This window comes from Amaranthus tricolor, chromosome 9 (assembly GCF_026212465.1).
Source record: "Amaranthus tricolor cultivar Red isolate AtriRed21 chromosome 9, ASM2621246v1, whole genome shotgun sequence".
Lineage (NCBI taxonomy): Eukaryota > Viridiplantae > Streptophyta > Magnoliopsida > Caryophyllales > Amaranthaceae > Amaranthus > Amaranthus tricolor.
The window spans coordinates 17,418,410-17,442,035 of record NC_080055.1 but is presented as its reverse complement, the minus strand read 5'-3'; the positions used below and the strand labels follow the sequence as shown (position 1 = coordinate 17,442,035).

Below are 23,626 nucleotides of genomic sequence, written 5' to 3'. Positions count from 1 at the left end.
TATATATATATATATATATATATATATATATATATATATATATACATTAAAGTATAAAAAATAATCTATACTAATTAATTACAATTTATCAAGGACAAATATTAGCAAGATACGCGGCAATCTTGTCTTTTGATTTGCGCATTTCTTCACTTCTCAAAGGGCGTGTTTCCCTCAGAATGTCGTTTAAAACCTATATATAATATTCAAATAAAAGATTAATATAGAATTAAACATTTAGATTTTACCAATAATATATTTAATTAAGAACGTAACAAATACTTACGGCATCTATATTTTCGACTCCAAAGTCCTTCACGGAATTTATAATATCGTTCATATACTTCAGCGCGTAGTAGCCGCAGTCAACGGAAGAAGAAGGTTGTTGAAAGCACTAAGAGAAAATAGATGTTAGTGTCAAAAACGGTTCAAAACGCATAAAATCGCAACTTAACACGTAAATTCTAGAATATGACTATGATTTTCAATTCTAACAACTTCTACACAATAATATATACCAAATAGTATTGTGTGCCAAGTTTCGTGCATAACAAACCATGTTTGACCTACTTTACGCGCGATATTGACACAGCAGCAAACTAGTGACCAGACCACCTTGCACGACACGTGGAGACCAAACCTATGCATCCAATACCTAGGCTAAAATGGAAATGGAATCTTGGTACTTGGATCAAGCTATCAAGGTCCTAAAACCATTCTAACAATCCCCGTGGACTCCTAGAAGCTGAGCTGAAGGAGGGCTGCTCGACAGTTTGCTAGATCAGAATTTTGTTTAAGTGTTTGTGGTTGTTTCGTGTTCTTTTCATGATCATTTGTAGTTTTTGACTGTGTCATTAATCAAAGCTTACGCACAGTATTAATCCTTGCATAACCAAGGCCTTAATCAGCCCCGGTTTCGCATCAAAACCAAGTTTGAGTACTTTACGCGCGAAATTGAAAAAAACGCTTTAAAACCCATAAAATCGCAACTTAACTTCTAATTTCTAGCATATGGCTATTATTTTCAATTCTAACCATTTCAACGCAATAATATATGCCAAATAGTGTTGTGTGCCAAGTTTCGTGCATAACAAACAAAGTTTGAGCTACTTTACGCGCGAAATTGACAAAAACGCTTAAAAACCCTTAAAATCGCAACTTAACTTCTAATTTCTAGCATATAACGATTATTTTCAATTCTAACCATTTCAACGCAATAATATATGCCAAATAGTGTTGTGTGCCAAGTTTCGTGCATAACAAACCATGTTTGACCTACTTTACGCGCGATATTGACACAGCAGCAAACTAGTGACCAGACCACCTTGCACGACACGTGGAGACCAAACCTATGCATCCAATACCTAGGCTAAAATGGAAATGGAATCTTGGTACTTGGATCAAGCTATAAAGGTCCTAAAACCATTCTAACAATCCCCGTGGACTCCTAGAAGCTGAGCTGAAGGAGGGCTGCTCGACAGTTTGCTAGATCAGAATTTTGTTTAAGTGTTTGTGGTTGTTTCGTGTTCTTTTCATGATCATTTGTAGTTTTTGACTGTGTTATTAATCAAAGCTTACGCACAACATTAATCCTTGCATAACCAAGGCCTTAATCAGCCCCGGTTTCGCATCAAAACCAAGTTTGAGTACTTTACGCGCGAAATTGAAAAAAACGCTTTAAAACCCATAAAATCGCAACTTAACTTCTAATTTCTAGCATATGGCTATTATTTTCAATTCTAACCATTTCAACGCAATAATATATGCCAAATAGTGTTGTGTGCCAAGTTTCGTGCATAACAAACAAAGTTTGAGCTACTTTACGCGTGAAATTGACAAAAACGCTTAAAAACCCTTAAAATCGAACCATAACTTCTAATTTCTAGCATATGACGATTATTTTCAATTCTAACCATTTCAACACAATAATATATGCCAAATAGTGTTGTGTGCCAAGTTTCGTGCATAACAAACCATGTTTGACCTACTTTACGCGCGAAATTGACAAAAACACTTAAAAACCCTTAAAATCGCAACTTAACTTCTAATTTCTAGCATATGACTATTATTTTCAATTCTAACCATTTCAACACAATAATATATGCCAAATAGTGTTGTGTGCCAAGTATCGTGCATAACAAACCATGTTTGACCTACTTTACGCGCGAAATTGACAAAAACGCTTAAAAACTCTTAAAATCGCAACTTAACTTCTAATTTCTAGCATATGACAATTATTATCAATTCTAAACATTTCAACGCAATAATATATGCCAAATAGTGTTGTGTGCCAAGTTTCGTGCATAACAAACCATGTTTGACCTACTTTACACGCGATATTGACACAGCAGCAAACTAGTGACCAGACCACCTTGCACGACACGTGGAGACAAAACCTATGCATCCAATACCTAGGCTAAAATGGAAATGGAATCTTGGTACTTGGATCAAGCTATCAAGGTCCTAAAACCATTCTAACAATCCCCGTGGACTCCTAGAAGCTGAGCTGAAGGAGGGCTGCTCGACAGTTTGCTAGATCAGAATTTTGTTTAAGTGTTTGTGGTTGTTTCGTGTTCTTTTCATGATCATTTGTAGTTTTTGACTGTGTCATTAATCAAAGCTTACGCACAACATTAATCCTTGCATAACCAAGGCCTTAATCAGCCCCGGTTTCGCATCAAAACCAAGTTTGAGTACTTTACGCGCGAAATTGAAAAAAACGCTTTAAAACCCATAAAATCGCAACTTAACTTCTAATTTCTAGCATATGGCTATTATTTTCAATTCTAACCATTTCAACGCAATAATATATGCCAAATAGTGTTGTGTGCCAAGTTTCGTGCATAACAAACAAAGTTTGAGCTACTTTACGCGCGAAATTGACAAAAACGCTTAAAAACCCTTAAAATCGCAACTTAACTTCTAATTTCTAGCATATAACGATTATTTTCAATTCTAACGATTTCAACGCAATAATATATGCCAAATAGTGTTGTGTGCCAAGTTTCGTGCATAACAAACCATGTTTGACCTACTTTACGCGCGATATTGACACAGCAGCAAACTAGTGACCAGACCACCTTGCACGACACGTGGAGACCAAACCTATGCATCCAATACCTAGGCTAAAATGGAAATGGAATCTTGGTACTTGGATCAAGCTATAAAGGTCCTAAAACCATTCTAACAATCCCCGTGGACTCCTAGAAGCTGAGCTGAAGGAGGGCTGCTCGACAGTTTGCTAGATCAGAATTTTGTTTAAGTGTTTGTGGTTGTTTCGTGTTCTTTTCATGATCATTTGTAGTTTTTGACTGTGTCATTAATCAAAGCTTACGCACAACATTAATCCTTGCATAACCAAGGCCTTAATCAGCCCCGGTTTCGCATCAAAACCAAGTTTGAGTACTTTACGCGCGAAATTGAAAAAAACGCTTTAAAACCCATAAAATCGCAACTTAACTTCTAATTTCTAGCATATGGCTATTATTTTCAATTCTAACCATTTCAACGCAATAATATATGCCAAATAGTGTTGTGTGCCAAGTTTCGTGCATAACAAACAAAGTTTGAGCTACTTTACGCGTGAAATTGACAAAAACGCTTAAAAACCCTTAAAATCGAACCATAACTTCTAATTTCTAGCATATGACGATTATTTTCAATTCTAACCATTTCAACACAATAATATATGCCAAATAGTGTTGTGTGCCAAGTTTCGTGCATAACAAACCATGTTTGACCTACTTTACGCGCGAAATTGACAAAAACGCTTAAAAACCCTTAAAATCGCAACTTAACTTCTAATTTCTAGCATATGACTATTATTTTCAATTCTAACCATTTCAACACAATAATATATGCCAAATAGTGTTGTGTGCCAAGTATCGTGCATAACAAACCATGTTTGACCTACTTTACGCGCGAAATTGACAAAAACGCTTAAAAACTCTTAAAATCGCAACTTAACTTCTAATTTCTAGCATATGACAATTATTATCAATTCTAAACATTTCAACGCAATAATATATGCCAAATAGTGTTGTGTGCCAAGTTTCGTGCATAACAAACCATGTTTGACCTACTTTACGCGCGATATTGACACAGCAGCAAACTAGTGACCAGACCACCTTGCACGACACGTGGAGACAAAACCTATGCATCCAATACCTAGGCTAAAATGGAAATGGAATCTTGGTACTTGGATCAAGCTATCAAGGTCCTAAAACCATTCTAACAATCCCCGTGGACTCCTAGAAGCTGAGCTGAAGGAGGGCTGCTCGACAGTTTGCTAGATCAGAATTTTGTTTAAGTGTTTGTGGTTGTTTCGTGTTCTTTTCATGATCATTTGTAGTTTTTGACTGTGTCATTAATCAAAGCTTACGCACAACATTAATCCTTGCATAACCAAGGCCTTAATCAGCCCCGGTTTCGCATCAAAACCAAGTTTGAGTACTTTACGCGCGAAATTGAAAAAAACGCTTTAAAACCCATAAAATCGCAACTTAACTTCTAATTTCTAGCATATGGCTATTATTTTCAATTCTAACCATTTAAACGCAATAATATATGCCAAATAGTGTTGTGTGCCAAGTTTCGTGCATAACAAACAAAGTTTGAGCTACTTTACGCGCGAAATTGACAAAAACGCTTAAAAACCCTTAAAATCGCAACTTAACTTCTAATTTCTAGCATATAACGATTATTTTCAATTCTAACCATTTCAACCCAATAATATATGCCAAATAGTGTTGTGTGCCAAGTTTCGTGCATAACAAACCATGTTTGACCTACTTTACGCGCGAAATTGACAAAAACGCTTAAAAACCCTTAAAATCGCAACTTAACTTCTAATTTCTAGCATATGACTATTATTTTCAATTCTAACCATTTCAACACAATAATATATGCCAAATAGTGTTGTGTGCCAAGTATCGTGCATAACAAACCATGTTTGACCTACTTTACGCGCGAAATTGACAAAAACGCTTAAAAACTCTTAAAATCGCAACTTAACTTCTAATTTCTAGCATATGACAATTATTATCAATTCTAAACATTTCAACGCAATAATATATGCCAAATAGTGTTGTGTGCCAAGTTTCGTGCATAACAAACCATGTTTGACCTACTTTACGCGCGATATTGACACAGCAGCAAACTAGTGACCAGACCACCTTGCACGACACGTGGAGACAAAACCTATGCATCCAATACCTAGGCTAAAATGGAAATGGAATCTTGGTACTTGGATCAAGCTATCAAGGTCCTAAAACCATTCTAACAATCCCCGTGGACTCCTAGAAGCTGAGCTGAAGGAGGGCTGCTCGACAGTTTGCTAGATCAGAATTTTGTTTAAGTGTTTGTGGTTGTTTCGTGTTCTTTTCATGATCATTTGTAGTTTTTGACTGTGTCATTAATCAAAGCTTACGCACAACATTAATCCTTGCATAACCAAGGCCTTAATCAGCCCCGGTTTCGCATCAAAACCAAGTTTGAGTACTTTACGCGCGAAATTGAAAAAAACGCTTTAAAACCCATAAAATCGCAACTTAACTTCTAATTTCTAGCATATGGCTATTATTTTCAATTCTAACCATTTCAACGCAATAATATATGCCAAATAGTGTTGTGTGCCAAGTTTCGTGCATAACAAACAAAGTTTGAGCTACTTTACGCGCGAAATTGACAAAAACGCTTAAAAACCCTTAAAATCGCAACTTAACTTCTAATTTCTAGCATATAACGATTATTTTCAATTCTAACCATTTCAACCCAATAATATATGCCAAATAGTGTTGTGTGCCAAGTTTCGTGCATAACAAACCATGTTTGACCTACTTTACGCGCGAAATTGACAAAAACGCTTAAAAACCCTTAAAATCGCAACTTAACTTCTAATTTCTAGCATATGACTATTATTTTCAATTCTAACCATTTCAACACAATAATATATGCCAAATAGTGTTGTGTGCCAAGTATCGTGCATAACAAACCATGTTTGACCTACTTTACGCGCGAAATTGACAAAAACGCTTAAAAACTCTTAAAATCGCAACTTAACTTCTAATTTCTAGCATATGACAATTATTATCAATTCTAAACATTTCAACGCAATAATATATGCCAAATAGTGTTGTGTGCCAAGTTTCGTGCATAACAAACCATGTTTGACCTACTTTACACGCGATATTGACACAGCAGCAAACTAGTGACCAGACCACCTTGCACGACACGTGGAGACAAAACCTATGCATCCAATACCTAGGCTAAAATGGAAATGGAATCTTGGTACTTGGATCAAGCTATCAAGGTCCTAAAACCATTCTAACAATCCCCGTGGACTCCTAGAAGCTGAGCTGAAGGAGGGCTGCTCGACAGTTTGCTAGATCAGAATTTTGTTTAAGTGTTTGTGGTTGTTTCGTGTTCTTTTCATGATCATTTGTAGTTTTTGACTGTGTCATTAATCAAAGCTTACGCACAACATTAATCCTTGCATAACCAAGGCCTTAATCAGCCCCGGTTTCGCATCAAAACCAAGTTTGAGTACTTTACGCGCGAAATTGAAAAAAACGCTTTAAAACCCATAAAATCGCAACTTAACTTCTAATTTCTAGCATATGGCTATTATTTTCAATTCTAACCATTTCAACGCAATAATATATGCCAAATAGTGTTGTGTGCCAAGTTTCGTGCATAACAAACAAAGTTTGAGCTACTTTACGCGCGAAATTGACAAAAACGCTTAAAAACCCTTAAAATCGCAACTTAACTTCTAATTTCTAGCATATAACGATTATTTTAAATTCTAACCATTTCAACCCAATAATATATGCCAAATAGTGTTGTGTGCCAAGTTTCGTGCATAACAAACCATGTTTGACCTACTTTACGCGCGAAATTGACAAAAACGCTTAAAAACCCTTAAAATCGCAACTTAACTTCTAATTTCTAGCATATGACTATTATTTTCAATTCTAACCATTTCAACACAATAATATATGCCAAATAGTGTTGTGTGCCAAGTATCGTGCATAACAAACCATGTTTGACCTACTTTACGCGCGAAATTGACAAAAACGCTTAAAAACTCTTAAAATCGCAACTTAACTTCTAATTTTTAGCATATGACTATTATTATCAATTCTAAACATTTCAACGCAATAATATATGCCAAATAGTGTTGTGTGCCAAGTTTCGTTCATAACAAACCATGTTTGACCTACTTTACGCGCGATATTGACACAGCAGCAAACTAGTGACCAGACCACCTTGCACTACACGTGGAGACCAAACCTATGCATCCAATAACTAGGCTAAAATGGAAATGGAATCTTGGTACTTGGATCAAGCTATCAAGGTCCTAAAACCATTCTAACAATCCTCGTGGACTCCTAGAAGCTGAGCTGAAGGAGGGCTGCTCGACAGTTTGCTAGATCAGAATTTTGTTTAAGTGTTTGTGGTTGTTTCGTGTTCTTTTCATGATCATTTGTAGTTTTTGACTGTGTCATTAATCAAAGCTTACGCACAACATTAATCCTTGCATAACCAAGGCCTTAATCAGCCCCGGTTTCGCATCAAAACCAAGTTTGAGTACTTTACGCGCGAAATTGAAAAAAACGCTTTAAAACCCATAAAATCGCAACTTAACTTCTAATTTCTAGCATATGGCTATTATTTTCAATTCTAACCATTTCAACGCAATAATATATGCCAAATAGTGTTGTGTGCCAAGTTTCGTGCATAACAAACAAAGTATATGCTACTTTACGCGCGAAATTGACAAAAACGCTTAAAAACCCTTAAAATCGCAACTTAACTTCTAATTTCTAGCATATGACGATTATTTTCAATTCTAACCATTTCAACACAATAATATATGCCAAATAGTGTTGTGTGCCAAGTTTCGTGCATAACAAACCATGTTTGACCTACTTTACGCGCGAAATTGACAAAAACGCTTAAAAACCCTTAAAATCGCAACTTAACATCTAATTTCTAGCATAAGACTATTATTTTCAATTCTAACCATTTCAACACAATAATATATGCCAAATAGTGTTGTGTGCCAAGTATCGTGCATAACAAACCATGTTTGACCTACTTTAAGCGCGAAATTGACAAAAACGCTTAAAAACTCTTAAAATCGCAACTTAATTTCTAATTTCTAGCATATGACTATTATTATCAATTCTAAACATTTCAACGCAATAATATATGCCAAATAGTGTTATGTGCCAAGTTTCGTGCATAACAAACCATGTTTGACCTACTTTACGCGCGATATTGACACAGCAGCAAACTAGTGACCAGACCACCTTGCACGACACGTAGAGACCAAACCTATGCATCCAATACCTAGGCTAAAATGGAAATGGAATCTTGGTACTTGGATCAAGCTATCAAGGTCCTAAAACCATTCTAACAATCCCCGTGGACTCCTAGAAGCTGAGCTGAAGGAGGGCTGCTCGACAGTTTGCTAGATCAGAATTTTGTTTAAGTGTTTGTGGTTGTTTCGTGTTCTTTTCATGATCATTTGTAGTTTTTGACTGTGTCATTAATCAAAGCTTACGCACAACATTAATCCTTGCATAACCAAGGCCTTAATCAGCCCCGGTTTCGCATCAAAACCAAGTTTGAGTACTTTACGCGCGAAATTGAAAAAAACGCTTTAAAACCCATAAAATCGCAACTTAACTTCTAATTTCTAGCATATGGCTATTATTTTCAATTCTAAGCATTTCAACACAATAATATATGCCAAATAGTGTTGTGTGCCAAGTTTCGTGCATAACAAACAAAGTTTGAGCTACTTTACGCGCGAAATTGACAAAAACGCTTAAAAACCCTTAAAATCGCAATTTAACTTCTAATTTCTAGCATATGACGATTATTTTCAATTCTAACCATTTCAACACAATAATATATGCCAAATAGTGTTGTGTGCCAAGTTTCGTGCATAACAAACCATGTTTGACCTACTTTACGCGCGAAATTGACAAAAACGCTTAAAAACCCTTAAAATCGCAACTTAACTTCTAATTTCTAGCATATGACTATTATTTTCAATTCTAACCATTTCAACACAATAATATATGCCAAATAGTGTTGTGTGCCAAGTATCGTGCATAACAAACCATGTTTGACCTACTTTACGCGCGAAATTGACAAAAACGCTTAAAAACTCTTAAAATCGCAACTTAACTTCTAATTTCTAGCATATGACTATTATTATCAATTCTAAACATTTCAACGCAATAATATATGCCAAATAGTGTTGTGTGCCAAGTTTCATGCATAACAAACCATGTTTGACCTACTTTACACGCGATATTGACACAGCAGCAAACTAGTGACCAGACCACCTTGCACGACACGTGGAGACCAAACCTATGCATCCAATACCTAGGCTAAAATGGAAATGGAATCTTGGTACTTGGATCAAGCTACCAAGGTCCTAAAACCATTCTAACAATCCCCGTGGACTCCTAGAAGCTGAGCTGAAGGAGGGCTGCTCGACAGTTTGCTAGATCAGAATTTTGTTTAAGTGTTTGTGGTTGTTTCGTGTTCTTTTCATGATCATTTGTAGTTTTTGACTGTGTCATTAATCAAAGCTTACGCACAACATTAATCCTTGCATAACCAAGGCCTTAATCAGCCCCGGTTTCGCATCAAAACCAAGTTTGAGTACTTTACGCGCGAAATTGAAAAAAACGCTTTAAAACCCATAAAATCGCAACTTAACATATAATTTCTAGCATATGGCTATTATTTTCAATTCTAACCATTTCAACGCAATAATATATGCCAAATAGTGTTGTGTGCCAAGTTTCGTGCATAACAAACAAAGTATATGCTACTTTACGCGCGAAATTGACAAAAACGCTTAAAAACCCTTAAAATCGCAACTTAACTTCTAATTTCTAGCATATGACAATTATTTTCAATTCTAACCATTTCAACACAATAATATATGCCAAATAGTGTTGTGTGCCAAGTTTCGTGCATAACAAACCATGTTTGACCTACTTTACGCGCGAAATTGACAAAAACGCTTAAAAACCCTTAAAATCGCAACTTAACATCTAATTTCTAGCATAAGACTATTATTTTCAATTCTAACCATTTCAACACAATAATATATGCCAAATAGTGTTGTGTGCCAAGTATCGTGCATAACAAACCATGTTTGACCTACTTTACGCGCGAAATTGACAAAAACGCTTAAAAACTCTTAAAATCGCAACTTAATTTCTAATTTCTAGCATATGACTATTATTATCAATTCTAAACATTTCAACGCAATAATATATGCCAAATAGTGTTATGTGCCAAGTTTCGTGCATAACAAACCATGTTTGACCTACTTTACGCGCGATATTGACACAGCAGCAAACTAGTGACCAGACCACCTTGCACGACACGTAGAGACCAAACCTATGCATCCAATACCTAGGCTAAAATGGAAATGGAATCTTGGTACTTGGATCAAGCTATCAAGGTCCTAAAACCATTCTAACAATCCCCGTGGACTCCTAGAAGCTGAGCTGAAGGAGGGCTGCTCGACAGTTTGCTAGATCAGAATTTTGTTTAAGTGTTTGTGGTTGTTTCGTGTTCTTTTCATGATCATTTGTAGTTTTTGACTGTGTCATTAATCAAAGCTTACGCTCAACATTAATCCTTGCATAACCAAGGCCTTAATCAGCCCCGGTTTCGCATCAAAACCAAGTTTGAGTACTTTACGCGCGAAATTGAAAAAAACGCTTTAAAACCCATAAAATCGCAACTTAACTTCTAATTTCTAGCATATGGCTATTATTTTCAATTCTAACCATTTCAACACAATAATATATGCCAAATAGTGTTGTGTGCCAAGTTTCGTGCATAACAAACAAAGTTTGAGCTACTTTACGCGCGAAATTGACAAAAACGCTTAAAAACCCTTAAAATCGCAATTTAACTTCTAATTTCTAGCATATGACGATTATTTTCAATTCTAACCATTTCAACACAATAATATATGCCAAATAGTGTTGTGTGCCAAGTTTCGTGCATAACAAACCATGTTTGACCTACTTTACGCGCGAAATTGACAAAAACGCTTAAAAACCCTTAAAATCGCAACTTAACTTCTAATTTCTAGCATATGACTATTATTTTCAATTCTAACCATTTCAACACAATAATATATGCCAAATAGTGTTGTGTGCCAAGTATCGTGCATAACAAACCATGTTTGACCTACTTTACGCGCGAAATTGACAAAAACGCTTAAAAACTCTTAAAATCGCAACTTAACTTCTAATTTCTAGCATATGACTATTATTATCAATTCTAAACATTTCAACGCAATAATATATGCCAAATAGTGTTGTGTGCCAAGTTTCATGCATAACAAACCATGTTTGACCTACTTTACACGCGATATTGACACAGCAGCAAACTAGTGACCAGACCACCTTGCACGACACGTGGAGACCAAACCTATGCATCCAATACCTAGGCTAAAATGGAAATGGAATCTTGGTACTTGGATCAAGCTATCAAGGTCCTAAAACCATTCTAACAATCCCCGTGGACTCCTAGAAGCTGAGCTGAAGGAGGGCTGCTCGACAGTTTGCTAGATCAGAATTTTGTTTAAGTGTTTGTGGTTGTTTCGTGTTCTTTTCATGATCATTTGTAGTTTTTGACTGTGTCATTAATCAAAGCTTACGCACAACATTAATCCTTGCATAACCAAGGCCTTAATCAGCCCCGGTTTCGCATCAAAACCAAGTTTGAGTACTTTACGCGCGAAATTGAAAAAAACGCTTTAAAACCCATAAAATCGCAACTTAACATATAATTTCTAGCATATGGCTATTATTTTCAATTCTAACCATTTCAACGCAATAATATATGCCAAATAGTGTTGTGTGCCAAGTTTCGTGCATAACAAACAAAGTATATGCTACTTTACGCGCGAAATTGACAAAAACGCTTAAAAACCCTTAAAATCGCAACTTAACTTCTAATTTCTAGCATATGACAATTATTTTCAATTCTAACCATTTCAACACAATAATATATGCCAAATAGTGTTGTGTGCCAAGTTTCGTGCATAACAAACCATGTTTGACCTACTTTACGCGCGAAATTGACAAAAACGCTTAAAAACCCTTAAAATCGCAACTTAACATCTAATTTCTAGCATAAGACTATTATTTTCAATTCTAACCATTTCAACACAATAATATATGCCAAATAGTGTTGTGTGCCAAGTATCGTGCATAACAAACCATGTTTGACCTACTTTACGCGCGAAATTGACAAAAACGCTTAAAAACTCTTAAAATCGCAACTTAATTTCTAATTTCTAGCATATGACTATTATTATCAATTCTAAACATTTCAACGCAATAATATATGCCAAATAGTGTTATGTGCCAAGTTTCGTGCATAACAAACCATGTTTGACCTACTTTACGCGCGATATTGACACAGCAGCAAACTAGTGACCAGACCACCTTGCACGACACGTAAAGACCAAACCTATGCATCCAATACCTAGGCTAAAATGGAAATGGAATCTTGGTACTTGGATCAAGCTATCAAGGTCCTAAAACCATTCTAACAATCCCCGTGGACTCCTAGAAGCTGAGCTGAAGGAGGGCTGCTCGACAGTTTGCTAGATCAGAATTTTGTTTAAGTGTTTGTGGTTGTTTCGTGTTCTTTTCATGATCATTTGTAGTTATTGACTGTGTCATTAATCAAAGCTTACGCACAACATTAATCCTTGCATAACCAAGGCCTTAATCAGCCCCGGTTTCGCATCAAAACCAAGTTTGAGTACTTTACGCGCGAAATTGAAAAAAACGCTTTAAAACCCATAAAATCGCAACTTAACTTCTAATTTCTAGCATATGGATATTATTTTCAATTCTAACCATTTCAACGCAATAATATATGCCAAATAGTGTTGTGTGCCAAGTTTCGTGCATAACAAACAAAGTATATGCTACTTTACGCGCGAAATTGACAAAAACGCTTAAAAACCCTTAAAATCGCAACTTAACTTCTAATTTCTAGCATATGACGATTATTTTCAATTCTAACCATTTCAACACAATAATATATGCCAAATAGTGTTGTGTGCCAAGTTTCGTGCATAACAAACCATGTTTGACCTACTTTACGCGCGAAATTGACAAAAACGCTTAAAAACCCTTAAAATCGCAACTTAACTTCTAATTTCTAGCATATGACTATTATTTTCAATTCTAACCATTTCAACACAATAATATATGCCAAATAGTGTTGTGTGCCAAGTATCGTGCATAACAAACCATGTTTGACCTACTTTACGCGCGAAATTGACAAAAACGCTTAAAAACTCTTAAAATCGCAACTTAACTTCTAATTTCTAGCATATGACTATTATTATCAATTCTAAACATTTCAACGCAATAATATATGCCAAATAGTGTTGTGTGCCAAGTTTCGTGCATAACAAACCATGTTTGACCTACTTTACGCGCGATATTGACACAGCAGCAAACTAGTGACCAGACCACCTTGCACGACACGTAGAGACCAAACCTATGCATCCAATACCTAGGCTAAAATGGAAATGGAATCTTGGTACTTGGATCAAGCTATCAAGGTCCTAAAACCATTCTAACAATCCCCGTGGACTCCTAGAAGCTGAGCTGAAGGAGGGCTGCTCGACAGTTTGCTAGATCAGAATTTTGTTTAAGTGTTTGTGGTTGTTTCGTGTTCTTTTCATGATCATTTGTAGTTTTTGACTGTGTCATTAATCAAAGCTTACGCACAACATTAATCCTTGCATAACCAAGGCCTTAATCAGCCCCGGTTTCGCATCAAAACCAAGTTTGAGTACTTTACGCGCGAAATTGAAAAAAACGCTTTAAAACCCATAAAATCGCAACTTAACTTCTAATTTCTAGCATATGGCTATTATTTTCAATTCTAACCATTTCAACGCAATAATATATGCCAAATAGTGTTGTGTGCCAAGTTTCGTGCATAACAAACAAAGTATATGCTACTTTACGCGCGAAATTGACAAAAACGCTTAAAAACCCTTAAAATCGCAACTTAACTTCTAATTTCTAGCATATGATGATTATTTTCAATTCTAACCATTTCAACACAATAATATATGCCAAATAGTGTTGTGTGCCAAGTTTCGTGCATAACAAACCATGTTTGACCTACTTTACGCGCGAAATTGACAAAAACGCTTAAAAACCCTTAAAATCGCAACTTAACATCTAATTTCTAGCATAAGACTATTATTTTCAATTCTAACCATTTCAACACAATAATATATGCCAAATAGTGTTGTGTGCCAAGTATCGTGCATAACAAACCATGTTTGACCTACTTTACGCGCGAAATTGACAAAAACGCTTAAAAACTTTTAAAATCGCAACTTAATTTCTAATTTCTAGCATATGACTATTATTATCAATTCTAAACATTTCAACGCAATAATATATGCCAAATAGTGTTGTGTGCCAAGTTTCGTGCATAACAAACCATGTTTGACCTACTTTACGCGCGATATTGACACAGCAGCAAACTAGTGACCAGACCACCTTGCACGACACGTAGAGACCAAACCTATGCATCCAATACCTAGGCTAAATTGGAAATGGAATCTTGGTACTTGGATCAAGCTATCAAGGTCCTAAAACCATTCTAACAATCCCCGTGGACTCCTAGAAGTAGAGCTGAAGGAGGGCTGCTCGACAGTTTGCTAGATCAGAATTTTGTTTAAGTGTTTGTGGTTGTTTCGTGTTCTTTTCATGATCATTTGTAGTTTTTGACTGTGTCATTAATCAAAGCTTACGCACAACATTAATCCTTGCATAACCAAGGCCTTAATCAGCCCCGGTTTCGCATCAAAACCAAGTTTGAGTACTTTACGCGCGAAATTGAAAAAAACGCTTTAAAACCCATAAAATCGCAACTTAACTTCTAATTTCTAGCATATGGCTATTATTTTCAATTCTAACCATTTCAACACAATAATATATGCCAAATAGTGTTGTGTGCCAAGTTTCGTGCGTAACAAACAAAGTTTGAGCTACTTTACGCGCGAAATTGACAAAAACGCTTAAAAACCCTTAAAATCGCAACTTAACTTCTAATTTCTAGCATATGACGATTATTTTCAATTCTAACCATTTCAACACAATAATATATGCCAAATAGTGTTGTGTGCCAAGTTTCGTGCATAACAAACCATGTTTGACCTACTTTACGCGCGAAATTGACAAAAACGCTTAAAAACCCTTAAAATCGCAACTTAACTTCTAATTTCTAGCATATGACTATTATTTTCAATTCTAACCATTTCAACACAATAATATATGCCAAATAGTGTTGTGTGCCAAGTATCGTGCATAACAAACCATGTTTGACCTACTTTACGCGCGAAATTGACAAAAACGCTTAAAAACTTTTAAAATCGCAACTTAATTTCTAATTTCTAGCATATGACTATTATTATCAATTCTAAACATTTCAACGCAATAATATATGCCAAATAGTGTTGTGTGCCAAGTTTCGTGCATAACAAACCATGTTTGACCTACTTTACGCGCGATATTGACACAGCAGCAAACTAGTGACCAGACCACCTTGCACGACACGTGGAGACCAAACCTATGCATCCAATACCTAGGCTAAATTGGAAATGGAATCTTGGTACTTGGATCAAGCTATCAAGGTCCTAAAACCATTCTAACAATCCCCGTGGACTCCTAGAAGCTGAGCTGAAGGAGGGCTGCTCGACAGTTTGCTAGATCAGAATTTTGTTTAAGTGTTTGTGGTTGTTTCGTGTTCTTTTCATGATCATTTGTAGTTTTTGACTGTGTCATTAATCAAAGCTTACGCACAACATTAATCCTTGCATAACCAAGGCCTTAATCAGCCCCGGTTTCGCATCAAAACCAAGTTTGAGTACTTTACGCGCGAAATTGAAAAAAACGCTTTAAAACCCATAAAATCGCAACTTAACTTCTAATTTCTAGCATATGGATATTATTTTCAATTCTAACCATTTCAACGCAATAATATATGCCAAATAGTGTTGTGTGCCAAGTTTCGTGCATAACAAACAAAGTATATGCTACTTTACGCGCGAAATTGACAAAAACGCTTAAAAACCCTTAAAATCGCAACTTAACTTCTAATTTCTAGCATATGACGATTATTTTCAATTCTAACCATTTCAACACAATAATATATGCCAAATAGTGTTGTGTGCCAAGTTTCGTGCATAACAAACCATGTTTGACCTACTTTACGCGCGAAATTGACAAAAACGCTTAAAAACCCTTAAAATCGCAACTTAACTTCTAATTTCTAGCATATGACTATTATTTTCAATTCTAACCATTTCAACACAATAATATATGCCAAATAGTGTTGTGTGCCAAGTATCGTGCATAACAAACCATGTTTGACCTACTTTACGCGCGAAATTGACAAAAACGCTTAAAAACTCTTAAAATCGCAACTTAACTTCTAATTTCTAGCATATGACTATTATTATCAATTCTAAACATTTCAACGCAATAATATATGCCAAATAGTGTTGTGTGCCAAGTTTCGTGCATAACAAACCATGTTTGACCTACTTTACGCGCGATATTGACACAGCAGCAAACTAGTGACCAGACCACCTTGCACGACACGTAGAGACCAAACCTATGCATCCAATACCTAGGCTAAAATGGAAATGGAATCTTGGTACTTGGATCAAGCTATCAAGGTCCTAAAACCATTCTAACAATCCCCGTGGACTCCTAGAAGCTGAGCTGAAGGAGGGCTGCTCGACAGTTTGCTAGATCAGAATTTTGTTTAAGTGTTTGTGGTTGTTTCGTGTTCTTTTCATGATCATTTGTAGTTTTTGACTGTGTCATTAATCAAAGCTTACGCTCAACATTAATCCTTGCATAACCAAGGCCTTAATCAGCCCCGGTTTCGCATCAAAACCAAGTTTGAGTACTTTACGCGCGAAATTGAAAAAAACGCTTTAAAACCCATAAAATCGCAACTTAACTTCTAATTTCTAGCATATGGCTATTATTTTCAATTCTAACCATTTCAACACAATAATATATGCCAAATAGTGTTGTGTGCCAAGTTTCGTGCATAACAAACAAAGTTTGAGCTACTTTACGCGCGAAATTGACAAAAACGCTTAAAAACCCTTAAAATCGCAACTTAACTTCTAATTTCTAGGATATGACGATTATTTTCAATTCTAACCATTTCAACACAATAATATATGCCAAATAGTGTTGTGTGCCAAGTTTCGTGCATAACAAACCATGTTTGACCTACTTTACGCGCGAAATTGACAAAAACGCTTAAAAACCCTTAAAATCGCAACTTAACTTCTAATTTCTAGCATATGACTATTATTTTCAATTCTAACCATTTCAACACAATAATATATGCCAAATAGTGTTGTGTGCCAAGTATCGTGCATAACAAACCATGTTTGACCTACTTTACGCGCGAAATTGACAAAAACGCTTAAAAACTCTTAAAATCGCAACTTAACTTCTAATTTCTAGCATATGACTATTATTATCAATTCTAAACATTTCAACGCAATAATATATGCCAAATAGTGTTGTGTGCCAAGTTTCGTGCATAACAAACCATGTTTGACCTACTTTACGCGCGATATTGACACAGCAGCAAACTAGTGACCAGACCACCTTGCACGACACGTGGAGACCAAACCTATGCATCCAATACCTAGGCTAAAATGGAAATGGAATCTTGGTACTTGGATCAAGCTATAAAGGTCCTAAAACCATTCTAACAATCCCCGTGGACTCCTAGAAGCTGAGCTGAAGGAGGGCTGCTCGACAGTTTGCTAGATCAGAATTTTGTTTAAGTGTTTGTGGTTGTTTCGTGTTCTTTTCATGATCATTTGTAGTTTTTGACTGTGTCATTAATCAAAGCTTACGCACAACATTAATCCTTGCATAACCAAGGCCTTAATCAGCCCCGGTTTCGCATCAAAACCAAGTTTGAGTACTTTACGCGCGAAATTGAAAAAAACGCTTTAAAACCCATAAAATCGCAACTTAACTTCTAATTTCTAGCATATGGCTATTATTTTCAATTCTAACCATTTCAACGCAATAATATATGCCAAATAGTGTTGTGTGCCAAGTTTCGTGCATAACAAACAAAGTATATGCTACTTTACGCGCGAAATTGACAAAAACGCTTAAAAACCCTTAAAATCGCAACTTAACTTCTAATTTCTAGCATATGACGATTATTTTCAATTCTAACCATTTCAACACAATAATATATGCCAAATAGTGTTGTGTGCCAAGTTTCGTGCATAACAAACCATGTTTGACCTACTTTACGCGCGAAATTGACAAAAACGCTTAAAAACCCTTAAAATCGCAACTTAACTTCTAATTTCTAGGATATGACGATTATTTTCAATTCTAACCATTTCAACACAATAATATATGCCAAATAGTGTTGTGTGCCAAGTATCGTGCATAACAAACCATGTTTGACCTTCTTTACGCGCGAAATTGACAAAAACGCTTAAAAACCCTTAAAATCGCAACTTAACACCTAATTTCTAGCATATGACTATTATTTTCAATTCTAACGATTTCAACACAATAATATATGCCAAATAGTGTTGTGTGCCAAGTTTCGTGCATAACAAACCATGTTTGACCTACTTTACGCGCAAAATTGACACAGCAGCAAACTAGTGACCATACCACCTTGCACGACACGTGGAGACCAAACCTATGCATCCAGGACCTAGGCTAAAGTGGAAATGGAATCTTGGTTCTTGGATTTAGCTATCAAGGTCCTAAAACCATTCTAACAATTCCCATGGACTCCTAGAAGCTGAGCTGAAGGAGGGCTGCTCGACAGTTTGCTAGATCAAAATTTTGTTTAAGTGTTTGTGGTTGTTTCGTCTTATTTTCATGATCATTTGTAGTTTTTGACTGTGTCATTAATCAAAGCTTACGCACAACATTAATCCTTTCATAACCAAGGCCTTAATCAGCCACGGTTTCACATCAAAACCAAGTTTGAGTACTTTACGCGCGAAATTGAAAAAAACGCTTTAAAACCCATAAAATCGCAACTTAACTTCTAATTTCTAGCATATAGCGATTAGTTTCAATTCTAACCATTTCAACACAATAATATATTCCAAATAGTGTTGTGTGCCAAGTTTCGTGCATAACAAACAAAGTTTGAGCTACTTTACGCGCGAAATTGACAAAAACGCTTAAAAACCCTTAAAATCGCAACTTAACTTCTAATTTCTAGCATATGACTATTATTTTCAATTCTAACCATTTGAACACAATAATATATGCCAAATAGTGTTGTGTGCCAAGTTTCGTGCATAACAAACCATGTTTGACCTACTTTACGCGCGAAATTGACAAAAACGCTTAAAAACTCTTAAAATCGAATTTGTGTACCTTTCTTGCTATCCATTTTGGAAATGTGGCTCTGGATGTAGATCCCATTTGTCCACGCACTCTTTTCATTGCGCTGAAACGAATGGGAAAAGTAATACTATTTATATATATATATATATAACACTTAATTAAATCAAATTGGTAAAATAATTGATATTACGTACGCATTCAACAACGCTTTGAATCTTGTGTTGCGAGGTGGGCTTTGAGGTTTTTGTAATGAGTCGAAGACGTGCACAGTGTTCGTTAAAGGAAAAATGATCAAAAGTATCCAATGCAAACTACAAACACAAATTTAAAATCAACAAATTAGAGATTAGGTGACCTTAAAAATCAAAAGATAAGTTCAATTTCAATAATAAAACTTACTCTTCCCAATATGGAGCCAGAATGAATGTGTGTTTAGATGCAAGGGAATTAGTCAAAGCAGTCTCAATGTATGCTCTGACCTGATCTGGATCATTTCTACATTTACTACTCGAAATCGACTCCGGACCAAACTATCCAATTTTTATTGGAGGTTCGCAAGAATTTAGCTCCTCGTAAGCTGCACTAAACTCACAAATAAGAGAATTTTGTTAGTAATTCGGTCATTAAAACAATTAAACAACAATGCCTAACTTGTAAGATAATGAACATCACCTCATGTAGACATGGAAAAGAGCTACGTTCAGCATCTCTCCTCTCAAAAATTGGAGTGCTTGGGTCCTTTAGCAGGGTCAAAATGATTGGGTCCTCCTCACTTATGCGAGATGCACAATAATGCAGCCATTTGCAATCTTGAGAGAGATCTTTTAGCTCCTCATCAGTCAAAATTGGAGTGCTTGGCATCGACTTTGACCCAGTCGACACCTTTGTTGAGGAACCGACCTCTCTCCAAGATCTCTTTGGACTCTTTTGCTATTTCAATTTATACAATTAAATTAGTGTGAGCATGCAATTAAAAAAATAAAAAGAAATAATGTACAAATGATTCTTACCATGTTAGTGAATCGGACCCAAGCATATGGCCATGTGACGAAACTACCTAGGGCGTCTGATAGTTTCTCAAGGCTCCATGCTGGCATTGGAATTGGGAGTGAGAAATCTTCAAACCCCTTTACAATAGTCTCCACGGCCACACTGATGTGGCCACTTGTAACAGGCATTGAAGGTACTTACGCTTCATACACAACCAAGGTGGCAAATTATAGATCACTAAAAGTACCGGCCAAGTACTATGTTGAGAACTAAGATTGCCGAATGGGTTCATTCCATCCGTACACAGTCCGAGCCTTAAATTACGAACCTCATCCCCAAAAGTCTTATGCAACCTATCAATACTCTTCCACTCCCGAGAATCAGATGGATGTGTGAGCAAGTGACCTTTCTTCACCCTATCTGCATGCCACCTCAAATTTAACGCATCTTTTTTTATAGAAAACAAGCGCTTGAATCTAGGTATTATTGGAAGATACCACAATACCTTAGCCGGGGGCCCTTTAGCATCCCGAGCCCTTTTACGCTTGTAGCGCGATAACCCACACCTAGGACACTCTTCTAAGTTCTCGTTTTCATTCCGATACAACACACAATCATTCGGACACGCATGAATCTTCTGGTACTCTAAGCCGAAAGGACACATGAGCTTTTTGGGCATAATATGTCGACTTTGGAAGTTCATTTCCCTCAGGAAGCATCTCACCTAACGCTTCTAATAACATTGTGAAACTAGCGTCACTCCAATTGAACTTTGATTTAATGTTGAAAATTGTCAACACTGCTGTTAGTTTGGTGAACTTTGTACATCCAGGGTACAAAGGCTTTTGAGAAGCCTCTATCAACAAGTCAAAAACACGAGGACGTTTTCCTAACTCATCCTCGACTCCCTCCATCATCTCATCAACACGATCCACGTCCTCATCGACATTCTCTTCATCTGTCTCATACCCATCAACATGATCTACTACATCCTCATTGACATCGGCCACATTATTGACATCCTCAACAACACTTTTCTCTTTGTAAACTCCCTCCTCACCATGCCAAACCCAAACATGATATTGAGGCCTAAACCCACGTCGAAGTATGTGCTCCCTAAGGATATCAACACTATCTACCTTTGATACATTGCCACAACTGACACATGGGCAATAAAAACCAACTCCCCCCGTCCTAACTTGATGTTCAACCGCAATACTACAAAATTCTAATACGCCATCAATAAATTCCGACGATTCAATGCTGCCATACATCCAAGAACGATCGTTTGTCATCCTAATTAGTGTGATTAATTGATTCAAAACAAAATTAATACACAACTTTTAAACATATATACTTTAAACAAATGCTCTAATTAGATCGATGATAATAACAACAATAATAACAAAACATAACAACATAATTTTATTTCATAAGGCACCAGCCTACATACATTGATTACAAACTTATCTTACACATATAAATACCAGTAATTCTACGGTGATTGACTTTCAAAGTCGAACACCAACACAATATTTATTCATTTATAACATAAACCACAAGATCATATCATTAATCATTCATTATCCAATTATTAATAACCTTAACTAAAAACTCCCCTCCCATTCCTTAGTGGGACCCAAAGAAGATTATCATCAGGAAAGAAATGGCAAACAGGATATTGACCAGGTTTAGTACCCAATTCTTTAACACTAATTAACCCTGATTAAACCTAACTTACAAACTATAAAAAAAATTATGATAAATTTAAAACTTAAAAACCACAACTACATACACAATCATAAATAAAATGAAGAAATTACTTAAAAATATAACAAAACATGATATATATGATAAATTTTAAACTTAAAAACAATAACAACATACACATTTATAAAGTATGACAAATTTAAACCTAATTTACCAATCAAAATGAAAAAAATACCTTAAACTGTTGTGGGTTTTGGTGGGTTAGTGTAAAACCTATACAATGAAAATAAAAATTAGTATAAAAAAAAAACTAAGCACCGTACCGGCCTAAACGTACACAAGCTTGAACAATAATGGGTTTGTGAACTAATAAGCTTTAAAAAATTATACCTTGAAGAAGAGCAAGAACTAATTATAAGTCCAAATTTCGTGGGTTTGAAGAGCAACAACAATGTGTATACAGCGCAATTTTGAATTTTGATTATGATGAAGAAAAGCAATAAGAAGAGCAAGAATGATGATCAAAGAAGAACAAGAACAAAAAAATGATGAAGAAGAAAGATTGAAGACAATAATCGAACAAATTATGATGAAGAAAACCGGCAGTTTCAGAGATGAGTGAATGAAGAAGTGCAACAGTCGTGTAATATATAAAAAATGAAAGCAGTTTCGTGCGTGGGTTTATGTTTTAACGTTAACATGGCGGGTTTTTGAAACTACAATTGCTGCGGGCTAGGCATTAACCGCAGCAATTAAGTGAAGATGTGAGTATTTGCTGCGGGTAATGAAGAACCGGAGCAATTAAAAGGTAATATTTTACTGCGGGCATAAACAAAACCGCAGCAATTGAAGCTGCTCATATGTATTTGCTGCGGTTAAGGCCCAAAACCGCAGCAATTAATGTTTTCTTTTTTTTTTTCTAATTCTTTTTCCTACTTATTGCTGCGTATATACATAAACCGCAACAAATGATTAGCAGCAAATACATTTTTTTCCACTAGTGACACTTCAGCAGGTCAGGCTAATAATCAAGTCGTGACTCGTCGTGATCTGGACATGCTAGCACGAAACCTCACTGCCGCTTTTTCCGAACAACTCCGCGCTGTCATGAATAACAATAACCCTCCTCAACAGCAAGTATTGGAAGACATGGCAGACCAGATAAAAAATCTGCGAGAACGAATCGAACCCCATTAAGAGATACCAAAATCCCATGAATCTCAAGATGGGAACTCGAGGATGTCACATTCCAGTAGACGCAATAAGAAAAGGCGGGAGAGATCAAGGACCCATACAAGTCTCAATAGGAGTGACCCACGAGATGACGAATCTAAAACCGCCTCTCGAGACGCCCGTGCCTACCTAGAAAGCAAGAAGCAAAGGGCGTCCAAAAGCGTTCAATCGCTGGTGGATAAGAGGAGGGAAGAAAGGAAGAAGGCACAACTCGCGGGATC

The 23,626-nt window shown here is 36.1% G+C and overlaps 1 long non-coding RNA gene across 1 annotated transcript; it reads right to left on the bottom strand.

Annotated features, from left to right (window-relative positions):
• Positions 1-89: 89 nt before the first annotated feature.
• On the bottom strand, positions 90-22,330 carry LOC130824559 (uncharacterized). The gene is made up of 7 exons (XR_009046737.1): positions 20,483-22,330; positions 20,145-20,402; positions 19,872-20,054; positions 19,667-19,783; positions 19,503-19,575; positions 284-391; positions 90-190 (listed from the first exon to the last, which is right to left on the bottom strand). It is a non-coding gene; the product is annotated as an uncharacterized LOC130824559 (long non-coding RNA).
• Between the last annotated feature and the right edge of the window lie 1,296 nt (positions 22,331-23,626).